Source organism: Sesamum indicum, linkage group LG8 (assembly GCF_026168435.1).
Source record: "Sesamum indicum cultivar Baizhima isolate 11 linkage group LG8, ASM2616843v1, whole genome shotgun sequence".
Classification (NCBI taxonomy): Eukaryota; Viridiplantae; Streptophyta; class Magnoliopsida; order Lamiales; family Pedaliaceae; genus Sesamum; species Sesamum indicum.
Window position 1 is genome coordinate 11,305,321 of NC_142664.1, and position 9,953 is coordinate 11,315,273.

The window sequence follows — 9,953 nt, forward strand, 5'->3', positions numbered from 1 at the left end:
CTCAGAATTCGACGAAACTTGACCCAAACGTTGGTCTAGACCAAAGCATTTGTGTTGTAAATTTGCTAAGCGTAATAATAACTACAAGTTAGTATAAAAGGGAAACAAACTTGTTTTAATAAAACCGTGCAAAACAGCTAAATTTTGAACATTCTCAAAATTCGACGAAACCTATCTCAAAAGTTGGTCTAGACACAAGCATTTGTGTGGTAAAATTTCTAAGCGTAATAATAACTACAAGTTAGTGTAAGAGGGAAACAAACTTGTTTTAATAATACCGAGGAAAACAGCTAATATTTGAACGTTCTCATAATTCAACGAAACTTGACCCAATCCCAGGTCTAGACCCAAGCATTTTTATTGGAAAATTGCCAAGCGTAATAATAACTACAAGATAGTATAAAAAGGAAAAAAACTTATTTCAATAAAACCGTCCAAAACAGCTAACTTTTGAACGTTCTCAAAATTCGACGAAACTTGACCCAATTGTAGGTGTAGACCCTAGAATATCTATGGTAAATTTTCTAAGCGTAATAATAACTACAAGTTAGTATAAAAGGGAAACAAACTTGTTTTAATAAAACCGTGCAAAACAGCTAAATTTTGAGCATTCTCAGAATTCGACTAAACTTGATCCAAACGTTGGTCTAGACCCAAGAATTTGTGTGTTAAATTTTCTAAGTGTAATAATAACTACAAGTTAATATAAAAGGGAAACAAACTTGTTTTAATAAAACCGTGTAAAACAACTAACTTATGAACGTTTTTAGAATTCGACGAAACTTTTTTTTTTTGGGGTAAGTGTAATTTTCATTAAAAAAAAAAAAGAGAAGTATATTACAACAGTGTCCCTCATTAGATCTTGACCCATTCGCAGGTCTAGACCCAAGCATTTGTGTTGTAAATTTGCTAATCGTAATAATAACTACAAGTTAGTATAAAAGGTAAACAAACTTGTTTTAATAAAATCGTGCAAAACAACTAACTTTTGAACGTTCTTAGAATTCGACGAAACTTGACCCAATCGCAGGTCTAGACCCAAGCATTTGTGTTGTAAATTTGCTAATCGTAATAATACTACAAGTTAGTATAAAAGGAAAAAAAACTTGATTTAATAAAACCGTGCAAAACAGCTAAATTTTGAACGGTCTCAGAATTCGACGAAACTTGACCCAAACGTTGGTCTAGACCAAAGCATTTGTGTTGTAAATTTGCTAAGCGTAATAATAACTATAAGTTAGTATAAAGGGAAAACAAACTTGTTTTAATAAACCCGTGCAAACCAGCTAAATTTTGAACGGTCTTAGAATTCGACGAAACTTGACCCAAACGTTGGTCTAGACCAAAGCATTTGTGTTGTAAATTTGCTAAGCGTAATAATAACTACAAGTTAGTATAAAAGGGAAACAAACTTGTTTTAATAAAACCGTGCAAAACAGCTAAATTTTGAGCATTCTCAGAATTCGACTAAACTTGATCCAAACGTAGGTCTAGACCCAAGAATTTGTGTGTTAAATTTTCTAAGTGTAATAATAACAACAAGTTAATATAAAAGGGAAACAAACTTGTTCTAATAAAACCGTGTAAAACAGCTAACTTATGAACGTTCTCAGAATTCGACGAAACTTGACCCAATCGCAGGTCTAGAACCAAGCCTTTGTGTTGTAAATTTGCTAATCGTAATAATAACTACAAGTTAGTATAAAAGGAAAACAAACTTGTTTTAATAAAACCATGCAAAACAACTAACTTTTGAACGTTCTTAGAATTCGACGAAACTTGACCCAATCGCAGGTCTAGACCCAAGCATTTGTGTTGTAAATTTGCTAATCGTAATAATAACTACAAGTTAGTATAAAAGGAAAACAAACTTGTTTTAATAAACCCGTGCAAACCAGCTAAATTTTGAACGGTCTCAGAATTCGACGAAACTTGACCTATACGTTGGTCTAGACCAAAGCATTTGTGTTGTAAATTTGCTAAGCGTAATAATAACTACAAGTTAGTATATAAAAGGGAAACAAACTTGTTTTAATAAAACCGTGCAAAACAGCTAAATTTTGAACGTTCTCAGAATTCGACGAAACCTATCTCAAACGTTGGTCTAGACACAAGCATTTGTGTGGTAAATTTTCTAAGCGTAATAATAACTACAAGTTAGTGTAAGAGGGAAACAAACTTGTTCTAATAATACCGAGGAAAACAGCTAATATTCGAACGTTCTCAGAATTCAACGAAACTTGACCCAATCCCAGGTCTAGACCCAAGCATTTTTATTGGAAAATTGCCAAGCGTAATAATAACTACAAGTTAGTATAAAAAGAAAAAAAACTTATTTCAATAAAACCGTCCAAAACAGCTAACTTTTGAACGTTCTCAAAATTCGACGAAACTTGACCCAATCGTAGGTCTAGACCCTAGAATATCTGTGGTAAATTTTCTAAGCGTAATAATAACTACAAGTTAGTATAAAAGGGAAACAAACTTGTTTTAATAAAACCGTGCAAAACAGCTAAATTTTGAGCATTCTCAGAATTAGACTAAACTTGATCCAAACGTTGGTCTAGACCCAAGAATTTGTGTGTTAAATTTTCTAAGTGTAATAATACCTACAAGTTAATATAAAAGGGAAACAAACTTGTTTTAATAAAACCGTGTAAAACAGCTAACTTATGAACGTTTTCAGAATTCGACGAAACTTTTTTTTTTTGGGGTAAGTGTAATTTTCATTAAAAAAAAAAAGAGAAGTATATTACAACAGTGTCCCTCATTAGATCTTGACCCATTCGCAGGTCTAGACCCAAGCATTTGTGTTGTAAATTTGCTAATCGTAATAATAACTACAAGTTTGTATAAAAGGTAAACAAACTTGTTTTAATAAAATCGTGCAAAACAACTAACTTTTGAACGTTCTTAGAATTCGACGAAACTTGACCCAATCGCAGGTCTAGACCCAAGCATTTGTGTTGTAAATTTGCTAATCGTAATAATACTACAAGTTAGTATAAAAGGAAAAAAAATTGATTTAATAAAACCGTGCAAAACAGCTAAATTTTGAACGGTCTCAGAATTCGACGAAACTTGACCCAAACGTTGGTCTAGACCAAAGCATTTGTGTTGTAAATTTGCTAAGCGTAATAATAACTAGAAGTTAGTATAAAAGGGAAACAAAATTGTTTTAATAAAACTGTTCAAAACAGCTAAATTTTGAGCATTCTCAGAATTCGACGAAACTTGACCCAAACGTAGGTCTAGATCCAAGAATTTGTGTGTTAAATTTCTAAGCATAATAATAATTATAAGTTAGTATAACAGGGAAACAAACTTACTTTAATAAAACCGTGCAGAACAGCTAAATTTTGTACATTCTCAAAATTTTACGAAACTTGAACCAAACATAGATCTAGACCCAAGCATTTGTGTTATACATTTGCTAAGCGTTATAATAACTACAAGTCAGTATAAAACGAAAACAAATTTGCTTTAATAAAACCGTGCAAAACAGCTAAATTTTGAACGTTCTCAGAATTCGAATAGCCTGTCCCAAACGTTGGTCTACACCCAAGCATTTGTGTGGTAAATTTGCTAAGTGTAATAATAATTACAAGTTAGTATAAAAGGGAACAAACTTGTTTTAATAAAACCGTGCAAAACAGCTAAATTTTGACCATTCTCAGAATTCGACGAAAATTGATCCAAACGTAGGTCTAGACCCAAGAATTGTGTGTTAAATTTCCTAAGTGTAATAATAACAACAAGTTAATATAAAAGGGAAACAAACTTGTTTTAATAAAACCGTGTAAAACAGCTAACTTATGAACGTTCTCAGAATTCGACGAAACTTGACCCAATCGCAGGTCTAGAACCAAGCCTTTGTGTTGTAAATTTGCTAATCGTAATAATAACTACAAGTTAGTATATAAGGAAAACAAACTTATTTTAATAAAACCATGCAAAACAACTAACTTTTGAACATTCTTAGAATTCGACGAAACTTGACCCAATCGCAGGTCTAGACCCAAGCATTTGTGTTGTAAATTTGCTAATCGTAATAATAACTACAAGTTAGTATAAAAGGAAAACAAACTTGTTTTAATAAACCCGTGCAAACCAGCTAAATTTTGAACGGTCTCAGAATTCGACGAAACTTGACCCAAACGTTGGTCTAGACCAAAGCATTTGTGTTGTAAATTTGCTAAGCGTAATAATAACTACAAGTTAGTATAAAAGGGAAACAAACTTGTTTTAATAAAACCGTGCAAAACAGCTAAATTTTGAACGTTCTCAAAATTCGACGAAACCTATCTCAAACGTTGGTCTGGACACAAGCATTTGTGTGGTAAATTTTCTAAGCGTAATAATAACTACAAGTTAGTGAAAGAGGGAAACAAACTTGTTTTAATAATACCGAGGAAAACAGCTAATATTTGAACGTTCTCAGAATTCAACGAAACTTGACCCAATCCCAGGTCTAGACCCAAGCATTTTTATTGGAAAATTGCCAAGCGTAATAATAACTACAAGTTAGTATAAAAAGGAAAAAAACTTATTTCAATAAAACCGTCCAAAACAGCTAACTTTTGAACGTTCTCAAAATTCGACGAAACTTGACCCAATCGTAGGTGTAGACCCTAGAATATCTGTGGTAAATTTTCTAGGCGTAATAATAACTACAAATTAGTATAAAAGGGAAACAAACTTGTTTTAATAAAACCGTGCAAAACAGCTAAATTTTGAGCATTCTCAGAATTCGACTAAACTTGATCCAAGCGTAGGTCTAGACCCAATAATTTGTGTGTTAAATTTCCTAAGTGTAATAATAACTACAAGTTAATATAAAAGGGAAACAAACTTGTTTTAATAAAACCGTGTAAAACAGCTAACTTATGAACGTTTTCAGAATTCGACGAAACTTTTTTTTTTTGGGGTAAGTGTAATTTTCATTAAAAAAAAAAAGAGAAGTATATTACAACAGTGTCCCTCATTAGATCTTGACCCATTCGCAGGTCTAGACCCAAGCATTTGTGTTGTAAATTTGCTAATCGTAATAATAACTACAAGTTAGTATAAAAGGTAAACAAACTTGTTTTAATAAAATCGTGCAAAACAACTAACTTTTGAACGTTCTTAGAATTCGACGAAACTTGACCCAATCGCAGGTCTAGACCCAAGCATTTGTGTTGTAAATTTGCTAATCGTAATAATACTACAAGTTAGTATAAAAGGGAAACAACTTGATTTAATAAAAATCGTGCAAAACAGCTAAATTTTGAACGGTCTCAGAATTCGACGAAACTTGACCCAAATGTTGGTCTAGACCAAAGCATTTGTGTTGTAAATTTGCTAAGCGTAATAATAACTACAAGTTAGTATAAAAGGGAAACAAAATTGTTTTAATAAAACTGTTCAAAACAACTAAATTTTGAGCATTCTCAGAATTCGACGAAACTTGACCCAAACGTAGGTCTAGATCCAAGAATTTGTGTGTTAAATTTCTAAGCATAATAATAATTATAAGTTAGTATAACAGGGAAACAAACTTACTTTAATAAAACCGTGCAGAACAGCTAAATTTTGAACATTCTCAAAATTTTACGAAACTTGAACCAAACATAGATCTAGACCCAAGCATTTGTGTTATACATTTGCTAAGCGTTATAATAACTACAAGTCAGTATAAAACGAAAATAAACTTGCTTTAATAAAACCGTGCAAAACAGCTAAATTTTGAACGTTCTCAGAATTCGAATAGCCTGTCCCAAACGTTGGTCTACACCCAAGCATTTGTGTGGTAAATTTGCTAAGTGTAATAATAATTACAAGTTAGTATAAAAGGGAACAAACTTGTTTTAATAAAACCGTGCAAAACAGCTAAATTTTGACCATTCTCAGAATTCGACGAAAATTGATCCAAACGTAGGTCTAGACCCAAGAATTGTGTGTTAAATTTCCTAAGTGTAATAATAACAACAAGTTAATATAAAAGGGAAACAAACTTGTTTTAATAAAACCGTGTAAAACAGCTAACTTATGAACGTTCTCAGAATTCGACGAAACTTGACCCAATCGCAGGTCTAGAACCAAGCCTTTGTGTTGTAAATTTGCTAATCGTAATAATAACTACAAGTTAGTATATAAGGAAAACAAACTTATTTTAATAAAACCATGCAAAACAACTAACTTTTGAACATTCTTAGAATTCGACGAAACTTGACCCAATCGCAGGTCTAGACCCAAGCATTTGTGTTGTAAATTTGCTAATCGTAATAATAACTACAAGTTAGTATAAAAGGAAAACAAACTTGTTTTAATAAACCCGTGCAAACCAGCTAAATTTTGAACGGTCTCAGAATTCGACGAAACTTGACCCAAACGTTGGTCTAGACCAAAGCATTTGTGTTGTAAATTTGCTAAGCGTAATAATAACTACAAGTTAGTATAAAAGGGAAACAAACTTGTTTTAATAAAACCGTGCAAAACAGCTAAATTTTGAACGTTCTCAAAATTCGACGAAACCTATCTCAAACGTTGGTCTGGACACAAGCATTTGTGTGGTAAATTTTCTAAGCGTAATAATAACTACAAGTTAGTGAAAGAGGGAAACAAACTTGTTTTAATAATACCGAGGAAAACAGCTAATATTTGAACGTTCTCAGAATTCAACGAAACTTGACCCAATCCCAGGTCTAGACCCAAGCATTTTTATTGGAAAATTGCCAAGCGTAATAATAACTACAAGTTAGTATAAAAAGGAAAAAAACTTATTTCAATAAAACCGTCCAAAACAGCTAACTTTTGAACGTTCTCAAAATTCGACGAAACTTGACCCAATCGTAGGTGTAGACCCTAGAATATCTGTGGTAAATTTTCTAGGCGTAATAATAACTACAAATTAGTATAAAAGGGAAACAAACTTGTTTTAATAAAACCGTGCAAAACAGCTAAATTTTGAGCATTCTCAGAATTCGACTAAACTTGATCCAAGCGTAGGTCTAGACCCAATAATTTGTGTGTTAAATTTCCTAAGTGTAATAATAACTACAAGTTAATATAAAAGGGAAACAAACTTGTTTTAATAAAACCGTGTAAAACAGCTAACTTATGAACGTTTTCAGAATTCGACGAAACTTTTTTTTTTTGGGGTAAGTGTAATTTTCATTAAAAAAAAAAGAGAAGTATATTACAACAGTGTCCCTCATTAGATCTTGACCCATTCGCAGGTCTAGACCCAAGCATTTGTGTTGTAAATTTGCTAATCGTAATAATAACTACAAGTTAGTATAAAAGGTAAACAAACTTGTTTTAATAAAATCGTGCAAAACAACTAACTTTTGAACGTTCTTAGAATTCGACGAAACTTGACCCAATCGCAGGTCTAGACCCAAGCATTTGTGTTGTAAATTTGCTAATCGTAATAATACTACAAGTTAGTATAAAAGGGAAACAACTTGATTTAATAAAAATCGTGCAAAACAGCTAAATTTTGAACGGTCTCAGAATTCGACGAAACTTGACCCAAATGTTGGTCTAGACCAAAGCATTTGTGTTGTAAATTTGCTAAGCGTAATAATAACTACAAGTTAGTATAAAAGGGAAACAAAATTGTTTTAATAAAACTGTTCAAAACAACTAAATTTTGAGCATTCTCAGAATTCGACGAAACTTGACCCAAACGTAGGTCTAGATCCAAGAATATGTGTGTTAAATTTCTAAGCATAATAATAATTATAAGTTAGTATAACAGGGAAACAAACTTACTTTAATAAAACCGTGCAGAACAGCTAAATTTTGAACATTCTCAAAATTTTACGAAACTTGAACCAAACATAGATCTAGACCCAAGCATTTGTGTTATACATTTGCTAAGCGTTATAATAACTACAAGTCAGTATAAAACGAAAATAAACTTGCTTTAATAAAACCGTGCAAAACAGCTAAATTTTGAACGTTCTCAGAATTCGAATAGCCTGTCCCAAACGTTGGTCTACACCCAAGCATTTGTGTGGTAAATTTGCTAAGTGTAATAATAATTACAAGTTAGTATAAAAGGGAACAAACTTGTTTTAATAAAACCGTGCAAAACAGCTAAATTTTGAGCATTCTCAGAATTCGACGAAAATTGATCCAAACGTAGGTCTAGACCCAAGAATTGTGTGTTAAATTTCCTAAGTGTAATAATAACAACAAGTTAATATAAAAGGGAAACAAACTTGTTCTAATAAAACCGTGTAAAACAGCTAACTTATGAACGTTCTCAGAATTCGACGAAACTTGACCCAATCGCAGGTCTAGAACCAAGCCTTTGTGTTGTAAATTTGCTAATCGTAATAATAACTACAAGTTAGTATAAAAGGAAAACAAACTTGTTCTAATAAAACCATGCAAAATAACTAACTTTTGAACGTTCTTAGAATTCGACGAAACTTGACCCAATCGCAGGTCTAGACCCAAGCATTTGTGTTGTAAATTTGCTAATCATAATGATAACTACAAGTTAGTATAAAAGGAAAACAAACTTGTTTTAATAAACCCGTGCAAACCAGCTAAATTTTGAACGGTCTCAGAATTCGACGAAACTTGACCCAAACGTTGGTCTAGACCAAAGCATTTGTGTTGTAAATTTGCTAAGCGTAATAATAACTACAAGTTAGTATAAAAGGGAAACAAACTTGTTTTAATAAAACCGTGCAAAACAGCTAAATTTTGAACGTTCTCAAAATTCGACGAAACCTATCTCAAACGTTGGTCTGGACACAAGCATTTGTGTGGTAAATTTTCTAAGCGTAATAATAACTACAAGTTAGTGAAAGAGGGAAACAAACTTGTTTTAATAATACCGAGGAAAACAGCTAATATTTGAACGTTCTCAGAATTCAACGAAACTTGACCCAATCCCAGGTCTAGACCCAAGCATTTTTATTGGAAAATTGCCAAGCGTAATAATAACTACAAGTTAGTATAAAAAGGAAAAAAACTTATTTCAATAAAACCGTCCAAAACAGCTAACTTTTGAACGTTCTCAAAATTCGACGAAACTTGACCCAATCGTAGGTGTAGACCCTAGAATATCTGTGGTAAATTTTCTAGGCGTAATAATAACTACAAATTAGTATAAAAGGGAAACAAACTTGTTTTAATAAAACCGTGCAAAACAGCTAAATTTTGAGCATTCTCAGAATTCGACTAAACTTGATCCAAGCGTAGGTCTAGACCCAATAATTTGTGTGTTAAATTTCCTAAGTGTAATAATAACTACAAGTTAATATAAAAGGGAAACAAACTTGTTTTAATAAAACCGTGTAAAACAGCTAACTTATGAACGTTTTCAGAATTCGACGAAACTTTTTTTTTTTGGGGTAAGTGTAATTTTCATTAAAAAAAAAAGAGAAGTATATTACAACAGTGTCCCTCATTAGATCTTGACCCATTCGCAGGTCTAGACCCAAGCATTTGTGTTGTAAATTTGCTAATCGTAATAATAACTACAAGTTAGTATAAAAGGTAAACAAACTTGTTTTAATAAAATCGTGCAAAACAACTAACTTTTGAACGTTCTTAGAATTCGACGAAACTTGACCCAATCGCAGGTCTAGACCCAAGCATTTGTGTTGTAAATTTGCTAATCGTAATAATACTACAAGTTAGTATAAAAGGGAAACAACTTGATTTAATAAAAATCGTGCAAAACAGCTAAATTTTGAACGGTCTCAGAATTCGACGAAACTTGACCCAAATGTTGGTCTAGACCAAAGCATTTGTGTTGTAAATTTGCTAAGCGTAATAATAACTACAAGTTAGTATAAAAGGGAAACAAAATTGTTTTAATAAAACTGTTCAAAACAACTAAATTTTGAGCATTCTCAGAATTCGACGAAACTTGACCCAAACGTAGGTCTAGATCCAAGAATATGTGTGTTAAATTTCTAAGCATAATAATAATTATAAGTTAGTAT